Raw genomic sequence first — 20703 nt, 5'->3', positions numbered from 1 at the left:
TCTCTTTCCCTCTCTCTTTCCCTCTCTCTTTTCCTCTCTCTTTCCCTCTCTCTTTCCCTCTCTCTTTCCCTCTCTCTTTCCCTCTCTCTTTCCCTCTCTCTTTCCCTCTCTCTTTCCCTCTCTCTTTCCCTCTCTCGTTCCCTCTCTCTCTCTGTAATTTCTACATGGTGAAACCAAAATGTATAAAAATGTCCTTTAATAAAATCTGACAATGTGCACTTTAACCACATGGTGATTTCTTTCTATTACAATTTTCAAATTGTGGAGTGCAGAAGCAAATAAATAAATGATGGGTCTTTGTCTCAAATATAATGGAAGGCACTGTAGAAGGCTGAATTACAAGGACTGTGGAGGATGTCCTTGTTAGTTGATGGTCGATGGGCTGTCTGATAAGGCCAAAATAACCCGTGTCTCAAACTGCTGCAGTTTGTGTCAAAGGTCATCAATAGTGTTTTTTGGTTTGGAGTTCCTGGATATTTCAGTTCCGTTCAGCTTAGTTTGTCGTCACGTGTACCAAGGTACAATGCTAACCAGTCAGCAGAAAGATAATACATGATTACAATCAAGCCATTTACAGTGCATAGATGCATGAGGGAATAACGCTTAGTGCAAGGTAAAGCCAGCAAAGTCTGGTCAAGGATAGTCCGAGGGATATCAAAGAGGTAGATAGTAGTTCAGCACTGCTCTCTGGTTGTAGTAGGATGATTCAGTTGCCTGATTTATCCAGAAATACCATAGAAAAGACTGTATTTACATAAAAATGTGGTGTATTTGATGGCGGTGAAGGTGGTGCCTGCTTGCTGTCCTTGTCAAACCTACCAGAGGCTGACATTTTGGAATGTGCTGTTTAAGAATCTTTGAGCTACTTATAGCATTGCAACTTGCAGGTGGCACTGTGGACACTTTGCAGCAATGGGGAAGGGAATGATTATATAAGGTGATGGATGAGGTGCCAAACAAGTGGGCTGCATTGTCGCAGATGGTATCGACCTTTAGAGTGTTCTTAAGAGATGTATTCATCTAAACAAATGAAGAGCATTCCATCATACCTCGGGCATGGCTCCTGAGACGGTGGAATGTCTTTACGGAATCGGGTTGCTGTAGGATATTGTGTTTCCGATGTGCTGATGGGGGAAATTGATAAGCATATGATAAATGAAAACTATTTTTAGGTGAGTATAAAAACTACTAAATTGCAGACCGTCTACTCAAAAAAAGATGTATAAAATGTTGAGAAGGAAACCTGTTGTGCAAAATTAATTTACTTCATTCATCATGAGGAACAAGTTCATAGCTGTTAACTTTAATGCAGAAGTCTATAAATACTGGTGGAAATCATGTTATGATTTAAAATCATTTTATAGAGTACTGTGAAGAAGTTAGAAATTACAGCATTATTAAGAGGAAATAGCTCCAGTTTTTGGGATTTCAGTGCTGTTTCTATCTATCATGCTGACTTCTGTTATCCCAATATTCGTAGAGAAAGTAATAAACCAAGGAGTGATGGATACTAGTGCTAGATAAGAATGCTATCATTCTTTGCATGAGGTTTATAGGCAAACGCTCAAAGACAATGATAATAGGTATGAATGTTTTTTAAAGTGCAGATTATATCTTTCAATCTACTACATTTCCTTGGGTAATCTATTTGCTGTTCCACCCTGTGACTGGTACATATACAGGATGGAGGTGAGGACATATGATTGGAATTATACTGCAGTCTGCATCCTTTCATTGCGAAAGAGTGGTCCATTCACATTTATCCAACTACAGCTGTGAACACTAGCTATTTTATTCAAACAGTTTGTGTGTTCACGTATCAATGTTTAATGTCTTGTAACATTAAATGAAATCGAGACAATTATTTAAAGTGCCAAGTTGATCTTTAAGAAGTGAAACAACTCCTTGAAGAGCAATTAGATGTATAATTTGGAGTGTTTTTAATTTCTTTAGAGTTCCAGGATTGATAGTTAATTTAGTGAAAGCATATTTCCAAGATGTCCGACAGCATGGCAGAGACTAGAGATGGCCATTGTGGCCGGGTGTACTATTTTCCTGTTAGCGTTCACAATGGCGATGGAGCTAGTGATTAGAGCATCATAGTGGGACGTCGGCAGGGAGTGACGGCAGGACGGGCTGCACCTCCCTCCTATCAGGGCCTATATGGATGATATGACCTTGGTGACCAGAACAGTGGCATGTACAAGGGGGTTATTGCAGAAGATAATTGATAATCTTAGATGGGCTAGATTGAAGATTAAGCCTAGTAAATCACGGAGTATCTATTTGGCAAGAAGAAAGGTAGTAGAGAAAAGGTTTTATGTAGATGAAGAAGAAATCCCGTCTATAATGGAGAAACCAATTACAAGTTTGGTGAGGTGGTATAACAGGAAGTTGGATGACACTGAACAGGTTCAGCAACTTAGAAAATATGTTATTGCCGGGTTAGAAAGGAGAGAGAAGTCAAGGCTTCAGGTGCCAATTTCTACGGTGGAGTTAGAGAGATTGGTTAGTTCATATATTAGGAAATGGTAAATGGTTTGGAGTTCCATGGTGTCTCAGTAATGTGGCTTTATATGGGAAAGGTATTCTTCATTTACCATTGTCTAGCCCAACAGAAGAGTTTAATTGTGCTAAGGTAAGGTTAGAGTTGCAATTATCAGGGAGTAAGGCTACCTTTAGTTAATAATCTGGTGCAAAGTGTAACTAGAGGGAGGAAGTGGAACTCAAAGCAGGCGGTAGAAGAAACACAAGCAGCTCGGAGGCAGACAGACATTGTTGGTGGGGTGCAGCACGGGAAAGAAGGCTTAGGGCTCAGCACAGGGAAACCAGTGTGGAGTAAGGCAGGTCCAACAGAGAGGAGGAAATTGGTTGTAGAGCAGGTATGTCGACAGGAGGAAGCAGTGAGATGTGTAAGGGCAGTAGCTCAGGTTAAGCTGGGACAGTGGATGAACTGGAAAGTGTTGAAAAGAGGAGGTTTAGCTGGAGGGAGCTGTGGTGCATGGAGGCAGGTTGTGTAAGTTTCCTTATAAGGACTATTTCTGATGTGCTGCCATCACCGCAGAACCTTAAACAATGTGTCGGTGGGGACCTGGCCTGTCCCTTGTGTACAGACGTGGCAACGTTGAGGCATATTTTGTCAGGATGTAGGACTAGTCTTTCTCAGGGTCAGTATACTTGGCAGCATAACCAGGTATTGAAGTGCATAGTTGCAGCAATTGAGAGGAGGAGTGTACAGGTGAATTCAGTAGCATCAGTACTGAAGGTGTAGTGATTTATTTTGTCCGTGAGGGAGAGATAGGTAGAGGAGGGAAGTCTACAGACAGGTATGAGTTCGGCCAGTTACAGGGGAGCCAATGTTTGGAACATGCCGGTAGATTTAGGAGGAAACCTTGTTCTGCAGGAAATAATTACTACTAGTTTGAGGCCTGATACAGTGTTATGGTCAGTTAGTCAGCGGAAGTGTATTTTATAGAACTGACGGTGCCTTGGGAAGAACTTAGTGGATGAGGCTGATGAAAGGAAAAGGCTGAGATATGTAGAGTTGGCAGCAGAGGTTGAGCAGTGAGGATGGAGAACAAGAGTACGTCCAGTAGAGGTGGGTTGTAGACGTTTCATAGCGAGATCAACCACCTCGCTATTTGGAGAGCTAGGAATTCATGGACAGAGTTTGCATCAGGCCGTGAAACAGATGTCAGAGGCAGCAGAGCAAGGCAGTATGTGGGTTTGGTGGAGAAGAAATAGTGTCAGTTGGGGACAGAAAGCAAACGTATGAAATATAGTATGTGTGTTTCTTTGTAATTGTAGTCTGTGCAAGTGTATCCCAGTCTTATGCAAGGTTGATATTTGTGGTGTTACGAGTTTAATGGTGGGTTAGGATTAGTGGAAGATAGGATGCAGGTGTTTATCATTTGTTAGAGAGAGCTAATCGTCTGTAGCTCCCTTTATTTAGTAGATACTGGTAGCACAGGTGGTGAGAGCTGGTATTGAGGGGGGTTGTTCTGGGACGTCAGAATCAACTGTTGACTTGTCGTGGGGCGTAACTCTACGAAACACCAGTGAAGGGAGATTCCCACTTGATAACCCCAATGATATACTTGCATCTACATGATCAGTTTAAAAATGAAATGAGCTTGTTAACATGTGGGTAGCTGTTGTTTGCATATGGAGCTAGTTATTGTCCTTGGCATAAGTTGGTATATTCAGTTACATAGTACTTTGGGCTTGGTTTTCCATGTTGAGAGCTTATCCTGGTGTTACAGCACACGTACCCTGTGTTTTAATAGTATTTTAAAATGCTGCCAATCCAATGCTACAACTGTAAAAGTTGGAAACACAGTGATTCAAGGAGAAAGGAGATTAATGTAGGCACAGGAGACTGAAGAAGTGTCTCGACCCGAAACGTCACCTATTCCTTTTCTCCAGAGATGCTGCCTGACCTGCTGAGTTACTCCAGCTTTTTGTCTATCACGGGAGACTATAGATGCTGCAATTTTGTGCGAAAAACAAAATGCTGGATGAATTCAGTGGGTCAGGTAGCATCTGTGGAGGGAAATGAACAGACAGTGTTTCGGGTCGGGTACCTTCAGACTGCTTGCCAGATGACCTTTAAGTTCTGAAGATGAATCTGGACCCAAGACATCCCCGACCCACTGAATTTGTTTCTTTACACCAGGAGACCAATGTTTCAGGCACAGCCCGGTGTTGTTTTGATAGATTGTGTTAATGTTAATAATTTGTGATTCTTATAATCACATTACATTTTCAGTGCAAGAATTTTGATTTTAGTTTTAAATCTTCCTGATATCTAAATAGCAATCCTGCATCAACCAGCATTTATTATTTAGGTTGTCATGTACAGTGAAAAGCTTTATTTTGCATGCAAGCCAATCAGATCTGATAACATCATGCATAAATACAATTAAGCCAATCTCAGGTGCAATAGGTAGAGCAAAGGGGAAGACACAGAGTGCAGAATATTGTTCTCAGCATTGTAGCGCACCAGTTCCAAGTCCACAGCAAGGTTGGGATGAATCAGACAGTACCCTAGCTCATGGAAGGACCATTCAGAAGCCTGATAACAGATAGTTTGGTGCATGCTTTCAAGCCTCGATAACTTATGCCTGATGGGAACAGGGAGAAGAAGGAATGACCAGGGTGGGACAAGACTTTGTTTATGTTGGTCGCTTTTTCTGAGGCAGCGTAAAGTGTAGATGCTGTCAGTGGTGGAAAGTGGGAAGTCTGGTCTGTGATGGACTGAGCTAATCTACAACTCTCTGCAATTTCTTAAGGGCCTGTCCCAATTACGCGATTTTTTGGGCGAATTGCCGGCACCCGTCATAGTCACAGCAGGTCACCAAAAATTTACTCCAGCATTTTGTGTCTATTTCCAATTTCTGTATCAGAACAGATATTAAATCCTAATCAGATGGATATTTTGGTAACATAAACCTGGAGATCCTCAATTAATAGTAGATGAGGAGTGTGTATTTATTTCAATTCTCAGCACCTATTTTGGGGAAACCTGCATCAAATTAGATTTGTTTGAAAAATGTAGTTTAAAAAAAAAGTTTGATCAATTCAGAACAGTTTGGTAATGTTTTTGAATGTCGACACATACTGGGAGGGTTCTTAATCTATCTAAATTGTTGTGAGCTGGCTAAGCTGGAGTATGACTTCAGAGGTTGCCATCTATTTAAAGCATTTTCTGAGCTACCTATGTGGTGGAATGTACGTGCACAGCGAGACCTCGTTGTTGAAGTTGGAGCACTTTTAACAAGTTAGCCGTGTGCGGACCACACAAGGAAAGTGTTGTCACTTACTCAAGGGGCCGTGACTTGATTGTGTGTGAATGTATGTAAAAATATCACATTGATAACTTGTGAATTTGAGAGGAGCCTTCTGGTGGAGGTATTCCCATAATCCTGTAGCCCTTAAAAGACACAAAATGCTGGAGTAATTCAGTGGGTCAGACAGCATCTTTGGAGAACATGGATAGGTGATGTTTCGGATATGGACCCTTGTTCAAACTTAATTGTCTAAAAGATGTCTGAAGAAGGGTCCCAACCTGATTGGTCACCTATCCATGATTTCCAGAGATACTGCCTGACCTGCTGACTTACTCCAAGATATTGTGTATGTCATTGGTAAACCAGTATCTGCAGTTCCTTGTTTTTACCCTGTTCTTGTTTTTCTTGTTGTTCGGGATTGTGGTGTTGTAAATATATTTTCACTGACGTTTTAATCATTCCACATAAATTCTTCCGTTATACTAGAATTGTTTTCTGCGGTAAATGTGCTTTTCAAATGCAGACTAAATGGTGCAGGAATTTAACTTGGCTCCGGACATGGGAGAATGTTTACAGAAAATTGCTTGGTTTCAAAATTATTAGTAAATATCCATTTTCACATTTTGCTGTTAATTAGATAGAATAAAAACAAGCCTGACATTGTGGTGAGTCTGTCTCAAATAAGATTGTTCCAATATCAAAAGAATATTTTGTAGCCTTTATAAAAAATGGCTAGTTTAATTGAGGTTATTACTAATAAAAAAAGATTTCCAAAGTTTTGAATTAATTGGTGGTTCTGTGATCTCCCACACAATATTCTGAACCTGTGATATACTGAGAAACACTATTTTTTTTAATATCCTTTAGACATTATGTATACTTGCTAATATAGCAGATGGAACAACTGCAAAGGATCTCATCATGACAAATGATGACATTTTACAAAAAATTAAATACTACATGCTAAGTAACTGATTTTTTTTTAATATCTGGAGAAGTACATTTTTTATTTTGGTATTGGTTTTCATTTTGGAGAGTAGTTCAATGTTTGACTATAGTGGACAAATTCTATCACGTTCAGTGTTGCAATCAAGTTGCAGGTGCTGTGCTGTTATGCTGCAGGAGCCGCTATGTAAGGGAGGTTTATGTGCTTTGCACACTAGCAAATCTATCTTTTTGTTATTGGATATGTGGGCTTTAATGTTATTGGTGTTTAAATTTATTGATTACTCAATGTATTTTGACACACAAGAAACTAATCATGCATAATGTTTTTTTTAAATCAAGCACTTTCTCAATCATACTTGATATTGATGTATCTTGTAGGTATTTTATTGTATTTTTATTTCATCATTCCTGTATGAGTTGATTTCTGAGATCAGATCTAGTTTAGTTTAGAGATACAGCGTGACAATAGGCCCTTTGGCCCACCGAGTCCACGACGACCAGTGATCACACTAATTCTATCCTACAAACGCTGAGCAATTTACGGAAGCCAATTAACCTACAAACCTGCATGTCTTTGGAATGTGGGAGGAAACCGGAGCACCTGGAGAAAACCCTGACTGATGAAGGCTAGCATGCCAAAAGAAGCCTTCATCAGCCTATCCATCTGTGACACCACTTTCAGAGGACCTTCTGTTCTACAGTACTCCCAAGGGTCCTACCATTCACTGTGAAAGGTCTATCCTAGTTTGAAATCTCAAACCTCCCACTTATCCAAATTAAACTTTGTTGGCCATTCCACAACCCACTTAAAACCCACTCAGATTTTCTCAGCCGAAGTTATCTCATGCTCATATGTTGTCCTCCTGATATCCTTCTTAAGTACACTCCTACATCCCTTATACTCCTCTAAGGATTCACTTGATCCCATCTGTTTTGTCCTGTCTCATGCCTTTTCCTGTCTTTGGACCAGAACCTCAAGATCCTTTGTCATCCAGAGTTCCTTATTCCAGCTGGTATTGTATTTCACTTTAACAGGAACTGTGTTGTATGTGTCAATGTATCAAAATAAGTCAAAGGGACATTTTGCAGGAAAATTGCTGATCTTTATTAAAACTTGGAAAGTTAACCACGTTAACTTTTATGTTTAAGTTTGAGATAAGGTTTCAAGCTTGCATCCACTTCATTACCAAGTGGCAATTTCCTGATTCTTGCTGAAGCCATCAACCTTTACCTTTGTTAGCTTTAATATTCCTTAGCCAAACTTTCAATCTTTCATACTCCACCCTGTGTAAACTTGTGCTTATTCAAACTTTCTGCCTGTATCTGAACTTTCTGTACTTCCTATTACCCATTAACTTATTGACTTGCATGGTTCCTGATCTGATAGTCCTCTGTTTTATAATTCTCCTCTTCACTTTCAGATCCCTCCATTTTCTTCCTATTCCTCAACACATCTTCTAGATCTACAAGCCCCTAGATCTGCAAATTTTGGACTTTTACTTCCTGATTTTAATAGCAGCCAAGATTTTAGCCATCTTGACCAGACATTTCTGAATTACTAAAACCTTTCTTTCTTTCCTGCTTCTTAAACCTTGTTTCACCAAAAGCTTCACAATCTCCTCCTGTGAGTGGCTATTTGGGGCACAATGCATTTTTGCTTTGCACGAGCTACAATCACAGCAATCTGTTGCCGTTGTTTTCCCATTCATTACAAGGGTTAAGGCACGATAGCAGAATAAATCCCAGAATTAAAAACCCTAGTAATATTCATGGTGCAACAATCTTTATTATAATCACATATCATTCCTCCTGCCCTCATATTTCTTCTACCCACTACTGATGATTAGTGTGGACAGGAATGGTGGACGTTCAAGAAATCATTTGATGCTTTTCTGGCTCAATAGAAGTTCAAACAGTTCAATAACTCGCTTTGAAGTGAAAGGAAGCGTGTGTTGATTAATTTAGGTTGAATCTGCCCGCAACTCTTAGTATTGGTCAGAATAAAAACTCCAGATGCCTGAAATCTGAAATGAAAACAGAAACCACCGGGGGAAAGTGAATCAGCATTGAGACACTTTGTGGCAACTTTCAAGACTGTTGGGCCTATTTTAATGAGAGTGCACATGAACACTTGCCTCACCACAAGAAACAGGTGTCATATCCCTGTTCGGTTGAAAGGAAATAGTAAAAATTGGAAAGAGCCATGGTTTTCAAGGGAAATTGGACACTTGGTTCGGAAAAAGAGAGAGATCTACAATAATTATAGGCAGCATGGAGTGAATGAGGTGCTTGGGGAGTATAAAAAATGTAAAAAGAATCTTAAGAAAGAAATTAGAAAAGCTAAAAGAAGATATGAGGTTGCTTTGGCAAGTAAGGTGAAAGTAAATCCAAAGGGTTTCTACAGCTATATTAATAGCAAAAGGATAACGAGGGATACAATTGGTCCATTAGAGAGACAGAGTGGACAGCTATCTGCAGAGCCAAAAGAGATGGGAGAGATATTGAACAATTTCTTTTCTTTGGTATTCACCAAGGAGAAGGATATTGAATTATGTGAGGTGAGGGAAACAAGTAGAGTAGCTATGGATACTATGAGATTCGAAGAAAAATAAATACTGACACTTTTGAAAAATATAAAAGTGGATAAGTCTCCAGGTCGTGACAGGATATTCCCTAGGACATTGAGGGAAGTTAGTGTAGAAATAGCAGGGGCTATGACAGAAATATTTCAAATGTCATTAGAAACGGGAATAGTGCCCGAGGATTGACGTACTGCGCATGTTGTTCCATTGTTTAAAAAGGGTTCCAAGAGTAAACATAGCAATTATATACCTGTTAGTTTGACTTCAGTGGTGGGCAAATTAATGGAAAAGATACTTAGAGATAATATATATAAGCATCTGGATAAACAGGGTATGATTAGGAACAGTCAACATGGATTTGTGCCTAGAAGGTCATGTTTGACTAATCCTCTTGAATTTTTTGAAGAGGCTACTAGGGAAATTGATGAGGGTAAAACAGTGGATGTTGTCTATATGGACTTTAGTAAGGCCTTTGACAAGTTTCCTCATGGAAGGTTGGTTAAGAAGGTTCAATTGTTGGGTATAAATGCAGGAGTAGCAAGATGGATTCAACAGTGGCTGAATGGGAGACGCCAGAGAGTAATGGTGAATGGCTGTTTGTCAGGTTGGAGGCAGGTGACCAGTGCGGTGCCTCAGGGGTCTGTGTTGGGTCCACTGTTGTTTGTCATTTACATCAATAATCTGGATGAATGTGTGGTAAATTGGATTAGTAAGTATGCAGATGATACTAAGATAGGTGGTGTTGTGGATAATGAAGTAGATTTCCAAAGTCCACAGAGAGATTTAGGCCATTTTGAAAAATGGGCTGAAAGATGGCAGATGGAGTTTAATGCTGATAAGTGTGAGGTGTTACATCTTGGCAGGACAAATCAAAATAGGACGTACATGGTAAATGGTAGCGAATTGAGGAATGCAGTTGAACAGAGGGATCTAGGAATAACTGTGCATAATTCCCTGAAAGTGGAATCTCATGTAGATAGGGTGGTAAAGAAAGCTTTTGGTGTGTTGGCCTTTATAAATCAGAGCATTGAGTATAGAAGTTGGGATGTAATGTTAAAATTGTACAAGGCATTGGTGAGACCAATTCTGGAGTATGGTGTACAATTTTGGTCGCCCAATTATAGGAAGAATGTCAACAAAATAGAGAGAGTACAGAGGAGATTTACTAGAATGTTGCCTGGGTTTCAGCAACAAAGTTACAGAGAAAGGTTGAATAAGTTAGGTCTTTATTCTCTGGAGCGCAGAAGGTTAAGGGGGGACTTGATAGAGGTCTTTAAAATGATGAGAGGGATAGACAGAGTTGATGTGGACAAGCTTTTCCCATTGAGAGTAGGGAAGATTCAAACAAGAGGACATGACTTCAGAATTAAGGGACAGAAGTTTAGGGGTAACAGGAGGAGGAACTTCTTTACTCAGATAGTGGTAGCTGTGTGGAATGAGCTTCCAGTGGAAGTGGTGGAGGCAGGTTCGATTTTATCATTTAAAAATAAATTGGATAGGTATATGGATGGGAAAGGAACGGAGGGTTATGGTCTGAGTGCAGGTAGTTGGGACTAGGGGAAAATAATTGTTCGGCACGGACTTGTAGGGCCGAGATGGCCTGTTTCCGCGCTGTAATTGTAATATGGTTATATATGGTTAACCATGATAACTCTTTAAATGGTGTTTTTGGAGAGGAACATTAGTGGTGCTTAGGTATTATGCTGGTCTTAAAATACAGTACCAAGAACCACTGCTCACCCACTGTCTGATATAATGCTTGCCAGATATTTTTTTAATTTCGAATGTGCCTTGTATTAGGAAGGTCTACTTATTTAGTGTTTCCGCTGGTAAAAAGTCGACAAAGTCGTTCATTGTTTGATATCTTTATCATGATATGTATACTATTGCACAGCTCATTTCTACTCTGTGGCAAGTCCTTTCTGATTTGTTAGTACTTGGATCAACATGCCCTTCATTTTAAATCTTTCTTTGTCCTTTCTCTACAGCCATCTCCAGCCTTTCACATCTCTCTCCACAAACCGTGTAGGATGAAACTGTAAATGCTGGTTTCAACTCGGGACAGACACAAGAAGCTGGAGAAACTCAGCGGGTCAGACAATATCTCTGGAGAAAAGGAATAGGTGCCGATTCGGGTCTGGACCCTTCTTCAGCCTGAACAATGTCTAAAGAAGGGTCTTGACCTGAAACGTCACCTATTCCTTTTCTACAGAGATGCTGTCTGACCCACTGAGTTACTCCAAACTTTTGTGTCTCTCTCCACAAACTCTCTTATTCCCTCCCGATAGTTACAATGGCTGTTCTTCTGCTGATCATTCTTGATAGAAACCTCCCTTATTTGCACAAGCAGGGCTCTTGATAGATCCACTAGAAATATGATGTCCCCTGCTATATCTATTACTCCAGCTGTCCACTGGTAATGTGCAAACTTAGAATGCTTCCATGAGAGGCATTTGGCTCACTCCCTCTGTCGAATGCAAGCACTCTCAGAAATATTAACCCCATTGGCAATGCCCTCCAATTAATTGATTGAAAGTTACAGCATGGAAGCAGGCCTTTCAGCCCACCATGTCAACGCCGACCATTGATCACTCGTTCGTCCGCACCAGTTCTATGTTAACCCACTTTCGCATCCACTTGCTGTACACTAGGGACAATTTACAGAGGCTAATTAATGTACACACTCTGGGTTGTGGGAGGAAACCGAAAGACCCGGTGGAAACCCACGCTGTCACAGGGAAAACGTGCATATTCCACTCAGTACCCAAAGTCAGGATCAAACCTGGGTCTCTGGCGCTTAGAGGCAGCAATTCTACCCGCTGCATAAGGGTCCATTTTCCACCGCGATGTCCACTGTGCTGCCCTTATGGTTCAATCAGTTCACTGATGTGATGTGGATGTAATCAAACACTAAAAAATGGACCATTGACTTTGTACCATCAGTCATCGGAATCACCTGTATGAATTTCCATCCATGGCATGATGAAACGTATCTCCAAATTTGATTCCAGTTCCAGAACAAAATGAACAGTGGAGGTTATTTAGTGTTTGTTCACAATTTCACAAGTTATTGGAGTGAAATTGGGCCATTTGGTCCATCGAGTCTACTCCGCCATTCACTCATGGCTGATCTCTGCCTCCTAATCCCATTTTCCTGCCTCCTTCCCATAACCCATGACACCCGTTCTAATCAAGAAGTTGTCTATCTCTGCCTTAAAAATATCCACTTACTGGCTTGGCCTCCACAGATTAAACTACCCTCTGACTAAAGATTTCAGCGCTGTTCTTAATAAGCAAATGGCATTTATATCTTCAAACTCAGAGGGTGCATGACTGATCTGCAGACTGGGAAACTAGCATTAAATATATGTTAGTTTTTATTTTATTAATATAATTAATTATTTTCCAGGGCCATTCAAATGTAAAGCTCCAGTTGGCTGCTACTTTTTGTATATCCAATCTCATATGGAGTGAAGAGGAAGGTAAGATTTGTAATTATCTTTCGAATTTTGGTTGCATGTGGCTCACAAAGAATAGAGCGGCACGGTGGCGCAGCGGTACAGCGCCAGAGACCCGGGTTTGATCCCGATTATGGGTGCTGTCTGTACGGAGTTTGTACGTTCTCCCTGTGATCGCTTGGGTTTTCTCCGAGATCTTCGGTTTCCTCCCACACTCCAAAGACGTACAGGTTTGTAGGTTAATTGGATTTGTATAAATGTAAATTGTCCCTAGTGTGTGTAGGATAGTGCTAATGTGCGGGGATTGTTAGTTGTCGCGGACACGGTGGGTTGAAGGGCCTGTTTCCGCGCTGTATCTCTAAACTAAACTAAACATTATTTTGATCCATAAAAAAACTTGTCTCGTTGTCAGTTTTTTTAACCTAAAAAATGTTCTTTCTGGAATATTAAAAGACTAATTGTTTGCATTGTGTAGTTTTCACATGGATTTCACACTCAGAATAAGTTGAAGTGGTTGTTAATGGATCATTATCAAGAAGCCTGAAGTATATGTAGATGGGTTATGCATGCAACCTATAATGTAGCTACCTCATCACCACTAACCACGCCCCATCATATTAGTATAACTGTAGTATCCTCCCTTTGTTCCTCCCACTAGGTCCCAGTACGCCTGAAGGCTGGATGCAGTCAGTGCTGGGACGTGTATGCCATGTGCTATAATAAACTACCAGTAAAGGTTACAGTGTGTCAGATATCACTCCTTTACATGGCGTCAGAAGTTTAAAACTCGCGTTTCCCGTTTACCGGTTTTCATTTATTTTGTCCCCGTTAGTGCCCAGTTTCGGGTTTCCCTTGACATGGCATCCTCATGCCGAAAGCCATCTCCCCTTGTCTTCGATGCTGACATTGCGGAACGATGGTCGACTTTTGTGATGGACTACACTCACTACGTCAATATTGCGAACCGGAACGACCCAGCCGCGGTCAAAGCATCACTCTTGCTCAACCTGGCCGGTCCCGACGCAATGAAGAGAGCTCAAGCCTTTGTCTACGAACCAGCGGTCCTGGATGACAACGACCAACAGGTCGAGCCAGCTGAATCGGCCGACGACCCGGTATGTCTTTTGCGCAAATTCGCTGAGATATGTGACCTGCCCTCCAACCGTATACTGGAGCGGGCCAGGTTCTTCTCACGCAAGCAACAGCCTGATGAACATGTTGAATGCTTCATTGCCGACCTGCGGCACCTCGCTCAGAGGTGCCGATTCGAAACCATGCGCGACCAGCTCACCAGAGACATTCTCGTTACCGGTATGATCGATCAGAAGCTGCGTGCCGACCTGCTGCAACGGCCTGACCTAACCCTGACTCAGGCAATGCATGCGTGCCGCATTGCCGAAGTGGTCAACCCTCCTCATGGAAAGAGGGGGTCTGACAACCGAGCCATGAATTTAACTGGTGTTGCTGGACAACGACGGATGAAGGAGAACTTTCGCCCTCCACCGCGGCCCGTTCGTACACCCCGGGACCCAAGATCTAACAAGTGTCCTAACTGCAGCTACGTGCACTCCTCAGAATCACAGTGCCCAGCCCTTGGTAAGACCTGCAATTTCTGCGGGAGAAGAAACCATTTTGCAGCTGTCTGCCGATCCCGTGGGAAAGTGCCCTCAGCTCCCAGACAACTCCTAAACAACCTTCTGCAAGTTGATAGCGAGATGGACTCTCAGCCCTCTGTTGACGCTGCCCCCGACTCTGAGCTCAGTTTTTCCACGGGAGATGTAAGTATTTACACTCTCCTCCACAGCCGATCTCGCCTCCCCGATCCTTCTGTGAACATAACTGTAAACAATAAGTCTTTCTCTGCTAAACTTGACACGGGGGCGAAAGTGAACGTAATGTCAACAAAGCTGTTCCACCAGATAAGGAATAATGAGCTGCTGATTGCCGACCGCTCTGTTTTGCGTGCCTATGGGGGAGAGGAACTAACACCTGTGGGGAGGGCGACTTTCCACTGCGTGCTGCAGGAATCTTCCCAGGACCTGTCTTTCTTCATTCTGGACAGTGACTGTGTGACGTTGCTTAGCAACCGGGCCTGCCAGGATCTTGGGCTGGTGTCGTTTAACCATACGGTCCACGAGGTGCAACCTGTGATGGATCCACTATGTGAGTACCCAGACCTGTTTGACGACAAGCTGGGGAAGCTGCCGGTCGTGTACAAGATCGCGACTGACCCATCTGTGGAGCCTGTGATCCGTCCACCCCACGGAGTGTCTTTTGCCATGAAGGGCAAGGTGGAGAATATGCTTAAGGACATGGTCAACATGGGAGTGCTGGAGGCTGTCAGCGATCCAACCGTATGGGTCTCCACCATGGTCGCCACGTTGAAGAAAGGAAAAAATGAGATACGGGTATGCATTAACCCTAAGGACTTAAATATGGCGATTAAACGGCCCCACTACCCCATGAGGACTGTCGAAGATGTTGCCGCCCAGGTGGGACAAGCTACTGTGTTCTCCGTCCTCGATGCAAGGAGTTCGTTTTGGCAGATACCACTGGACAAACGCTCCACGGACCTGACCACGTTCAGCACGCCCTTCGGCAGGTTTAAGTTTTTACGGATGCCGTTCGGCATCAACTCTGCCAGCGAGGTATTTCAGCGTTCTATGGAACAATTATTCGCAGGTCTGCCCTGCGCTATTATTGTGGATGACATTCTGGTCTATGGGAGGGATGTGGCCGAACATGACCACAACCTCCGGCGGATTTTGGACCGTGCTCGGCAGATAAATTTGAAGCTCAATCGGTCAAAGTGCAAGTTCCGGGTGCCTGAAGTCACATATGTCGGCCACATTTTTACGGCCCAAGGGTTGAAACCAGACCTGCAAAAGACCAGCGCTATCTCTGAGCTGCCCGCCCCGACAGACGCTGTCAGTCTGCAGCGCTTCCTGGGTATGGTGAATTACCTGGGGAAGTTTATCCCCGACCTCAGCGAGTTGAGCGCACCCCTGAGACAGCTCACAAAGAAGGACATTGCCTGGGCATGGTTTCTGCACCACCAGCAGGCATTTGATCTGCTAAAGACGAGGCTGGTCAGCACACCTACACTTAAGTTTTTTGATCTGCTGCGTCCGATCGTGGTCACTTGCGACGCCTCTCGATTTGGACTGGGTGCTGCCTGCCTGCAACCCCACGATGGTGACTCACTGCTGCCCATCTCCTATGCCTCCAGGACCATGACGGACACAGAGCAGCGCTATGCCCAGATAGAGAAGGAGCTGCTGGCGGTGGTTTTCGCGTGTTCGAAGTTTAAGGACTTCTTATTTGGCACCAGGTTCACCGTTGAGACGGATCACCAGCCAATGGTAACGATACTTAACAAACCAATACACTGCGCTCCTGCCAGGCTACAGCGGATGATGCTGCAGCTACAGCGCTTTGACTTTAAAATCGTATATAAGAGGGGCACCGAGATGCATGTGGCTGATGCACTGTCCCGGGCCCCCCGTACCTCCTGCGACCAGCACCCCTTCGAGCAATCGGACTTACAGGTACTGAACGTCAACTTCGTCCCGTCTCACCAGCTGCAGTGCTTGGTTGAACATACTGCAAACGAACCCGACCTGCAGCAGCTTGCTGCTGTCATCAGGCGCGGGTGGCCCACCAAGCGGAATTCGTTGCCTGCCAGCGTCCACCCCTATTTTTTGGTCCGCGATGAGTTAGTCCTCCGGGACGGTATTATTATCAAAGGACACAAAGTTGTCATCCCGGAATCGCTGCGTGGCTTGTATTTTGATGCCGCTCACATGGGTCATCCTGGGGCGGATGCCACCATCTCACATGCCCAGGAACAGTACTACTGGCCGGCCATGGCTAAATACATCCAGGCCAGGGTTGATTCCTGTCCGGACTGTCACTCGCTTGCCCCGCATCAGCAAAGACAGCCACTTTTGCAGCAGCCTGCACCTGACATGCCCTGGTCTTCTCTGGCTGCCGACATTTTCGACTGGCGTGGGAAGCAATACCTTGTGCTAGTAGACTCTTACTCGAATTGGTTCGAGGTGGACCTCCTCCCTGCCATCACCTCCGAGATGGTGATCAGCAAGCTTCGCCGCCACTTTGCCACGTTTGGTTCCCCTGTCCGGCTGCAGACAGACAACGGTCGCCAGTTCACCAGCGCCGAGTTTCGAGCATTTGCCACAAAGTGGAACTTTAATCATTTCACTAGCAGCCCGGAGTACCCGCAAAGCAATGGTCTGGCTGAACGGGCGGTCCGCAGCGCTAAGCACCTGCTTGAACAAACCCGCCTCTCGAACGGGGATTTCTATCAGGGTCTCCTGAACCTTCGCAACATTTCCAGAGACAGTACCATGGGATCCCCTGCCCAGCACTCATGTCCCGAGTTGTCCGCCCTCCGATGCCTATTGCCCAGCAGTCCCTGATGCCTAAGGTCCTGCAGCCTGCTGATGTCCAGAAACGTATTGCCCAGAAGCACGAGATCCAGCGACGATCGCATGATAAATCCTGCCGCCCTCTTTCTCCACTGATGCCTGGACAGGTCGTCCGTTTGCAGACGCCCACCGGCTATTCCCGACTTGCCACCGTCGTCGGGTTTGACAGCGCGCCACGGTCATACCTCGTGGATTTCGAAGGGACTGTATACCGACGCAGCCGCCAGCACCTGTTGGCGGTTAACGAGCCCAAACCACCTCCTGCGGTTCCGTATACCCCTCCATCGCATGTCGAGCCTTCCTCCACTAACGTTCCATCTGCTCCATGCATGCCACGGTCGGTCCTCTTGCCTCGGATAGCCCCCCCTGCTCCTCCGGGTTTTGCTCCCCAGGCTCTGTTGTCCCCTGCAAAGTCTTCTGTCTCTCCAACTTCAGCTCGTTCTACCCCTTCATTCTCACCTGGCTCTCCTGTGCCTCTCCATTCCCCCTTCAAGCCGGGTTCCCCACCCATCTTCTCTCCACCTCCTGTTTCTGTTCCTGTCCCTCCTCCTATTCTTTCGGATGGGGAGGGTGAAGGTGCTGTGCGCACTCGCTCGGGTCGGATTGTAAAACCTCCGGCTCGCTACGGAGAATATGCTTAGCTTTGCAGGTACTGTATAATAAACCTGCTACTGTAGTAACTTGTTTGAATTGTAAGGGAAAGGATGTAGATGGGTTATGCATGCAACCTATAATGTAGCTACCTCATCACCACTAACCACGGCCCATCATATTAGTGTAACTGTAGTATCCTCCCTTTGTTCCTCCCACTAGGTCCCAGTACGCCTGAAGGCTGGATGCAGTCAGTGCTGGGACGTGTGTGCCATGTGCTATAATAAACTACCAGTAAAGGTTACAGTGTGTCAGATATCACTCCTTTACAGTATACATCTGGAGGCTGGAGTTTTGATTCCACTATGGAGCTGGGGAATTTAAACTGGAATAATAAATTTGGAATCAAAAGTTATTATCAGTAACTACCAGATAATCATAAAACCCCATCCAATTCACATGTAATTTCATTACTCATAGTAGCAGCAGCCAAATTTATTTAATAACTTGAAATTAAAATTCTCAGTTGCTGTGGTGAGACATGGGAGTGATCTTTTTATCGATCTCCAAGCCTCAAGTTTATGGACCAGTTGGTTCTTCTCCTCCTTTCTCTTGGGCAGGATGACGCTTCCATTTGTTTCTGAAGGGTGGGAGATACCTCTGCACGATCTCTTTAAACCTGGAATGGTTGTTGTACACCAATACTCAATGGTCTTGTAGAGTCAGAGTCTTACAGCGTGGTAAAAGGCCCTTTGGCCGAACTTGCCCACACCGGCCAACATGTCCCATCAGTCTGAAGAAGGGTCTCGACTCGAAATGTCGCCCATTCCTTCTCTCCTGAGATTCTGCCTGTCCCGCTGAGTTACTCCAGCACTTTGTGTCCCATGTACACTAGTTCCACTACCTGCATTTGGTCCATATCCCTCCAATCCTGTCCTATCCATGTACCTGTCCAACTGTTTCTTCAGTTGAGGGAAGTGCCCATTTATTATGATTAAAAGTAGGAAGAAAGGGGAGTAATACTGTTGATCCACACAAAGTCTGGCATTGATCCTCAAGGGTATAGCTCTGTAATTAATTCAGTCTGATAATGTAGAAACACTTAACTACAGATGCTGGTTTACACAAAAAGCACAAAATGCTGGAGCAATTCAACAGTTCTTTAAAAAAACAAAAAGGATCAATTAAAAGTCCTTGATTAAGAAAATCTTATTAATGTTCCAAATGGACCACACATCCCAATAATTCTGAAATGAATTGTTTTTGAAAGAAATTTATTACATAGTTTGTTATTATACACAAAGGGAATGTCAATAAAGTGCTTTCAATCTGCAGATGCTAGATTTATGACAGTGACAGGTGATTATGAAGGAATAACTTGTATTTAATTTTATTAGGTTCCCATGAACGACAAGATAAGCTGAGAGAATTAGGAGTAGTAGATATTTTACGTAAATTGGTTCAAACTACAGATCTCAACCTTTCTGACAAGTAAGCATTGACAACATTTGTTGTATCTTGCGTTGACTTTAATCATTTTTAATCATTGGCTAATGTCATAAATATTATCAAGCAGTATGTGCTAGCTGACCCCAACTATGTCAAATGTGCTTACTTTTGAAATCTTATGTATGCTACATTGGGGACCTCGCTAGGGCAATCAGTAGAAGGTAAAACAAATTTAAGATTGGAATATAAACTATGTTCTGCACAAATTTGATTTTCTGGTCATCTTACATTTTAAGGGCAGATGAGAGAATACAATCTCATTGAACTTGCAACCTACAGTATTGAATTCTGCTCTACTGTAGCCTGTTTGGTAATTTCTTCTCAGTTTCTGTTTGAAACGTAAAATTGACTTGACATTGTCTTGAAGTATTTATTTATATGTATTGTCTCTATGGTTAATGTTTTGAAATTATTATTGTTAATCATAGGTGCAAGATGATTTTCATTATATTGGAACAATAATTTAGCTTTGAATAACTCTTTGAATAAAACGAAGTTAAGAATATTTAACAAATTCAAGAATCCATGCTGCCATTTTCATATTTGGCATTACATTCATTGGCAAGCACAACAGGGTGGCGCAGCAGTAGACTACAGGTGCTGTCTGTACGGAGTTTGTACGTTCTCCCCATGACCGCATGGGTTTTAGAAACATAGAAAAATAGAAAATAGGTGCAGGAGGAGGCCATTTGGCCCTTCGAGCCTGCACCGCCATTCATTGTGATCATGGCTGATCATCCACAATCAGTAACCCATGCCTGACTTCTCCCCACACCCCTTGATTCTGCCAGAGCTCTATCCAACTCTTTTTTTAATTCATCCAGTGAATTGGCCTCTACTGCTTTCTGGCAGAGAATTCCTCAAATTCACAACTCTGAAAAAGTTTTTTCTCATCTCAGTTTTAAATGGCCTCCCCTTTACTTAAGAAATCCTATTTTCTCCGAGATCTTTGGTTTTCTCCCACACTCCAAAGACGTACAGGTTTGTTGGTTCATTGGCTTGGATTAAGTGTAAATTATCCCTAATGTGTGTAGAATAGTGTTAATGTGCGGGGATCGCTGGTCGGTACGGACTCGGTGGGCCGAAGGGCCTGTTTCTGTGCTGTCTCACTGAACTAAACTAAAAGTAAGACTTGTATATTCAGTATTTCGCACAAACTGCAGTGAGATGAATATCCATGCAGAGATTCATTGAGTCACTGTAGAAAATGTGATCTTATTTTACTGCCTAACCACAATAATGCTTTGTTGGAATCTTGCATGACTACAGTAGAAACGGCATTGCCAAAAACTAATTCTCAATCTATTACAGGGCAAAAACAGCGCTGCAACAATTTCTATCATGAGTAGACAACCTGTTGGGGTCCAGTCAGCAGCTC

At 43.2% G+C, this 20703-nt stretch overlaps 1 protein-coding gene and 1 long non-coding RNA gene across 2 annotated transcripts in view; one reads left to right on the top strand and one right to left on the bottom strand.

Annotated features, from left to right (window-relative positions):
- LOC116975667 (mucin-5AC-like) overlaps positions 1-20703 on the bottom strand; it is a 516444-nt gene that overhangs the window by 441972 nt on the left and 53769 nt on the right. The gene's annotated exons all lie outside the window — the stretch shown is intronic.
- LOC116974932 lies at positions 12728-20657 on the top strand. Its single transcript, XR_004412486.1, has 3 exons — positions 12728-12801; positions 19214-19307; positions 20637-20657. It is a non-coding gene; the product is annotated as an uncharacterized LOC116974932 (long non-coding RNA).

Source organism: Amblyraja radiata, chromosome 7 (assembly GCF_010909765.2).
Source record: "Amblyraja radiata isolate CabotCenter1 chromosome 7, sAmbRad1.1.pri, whole genome shotgun sequence".
NCBI classification, from domain to species: domain Eukaryota; kingdom Metazoa; phylum Chordata; class Chondrichthyes; order Rajiformes; family Rajidae; genus Amblyraja; species Amblyraja radiata.
The sequence above is the reverse complement of the archived record's forward strand: the minus strand, read 5'-3'. Positions and strand labels throughout refer to the sequence as shown.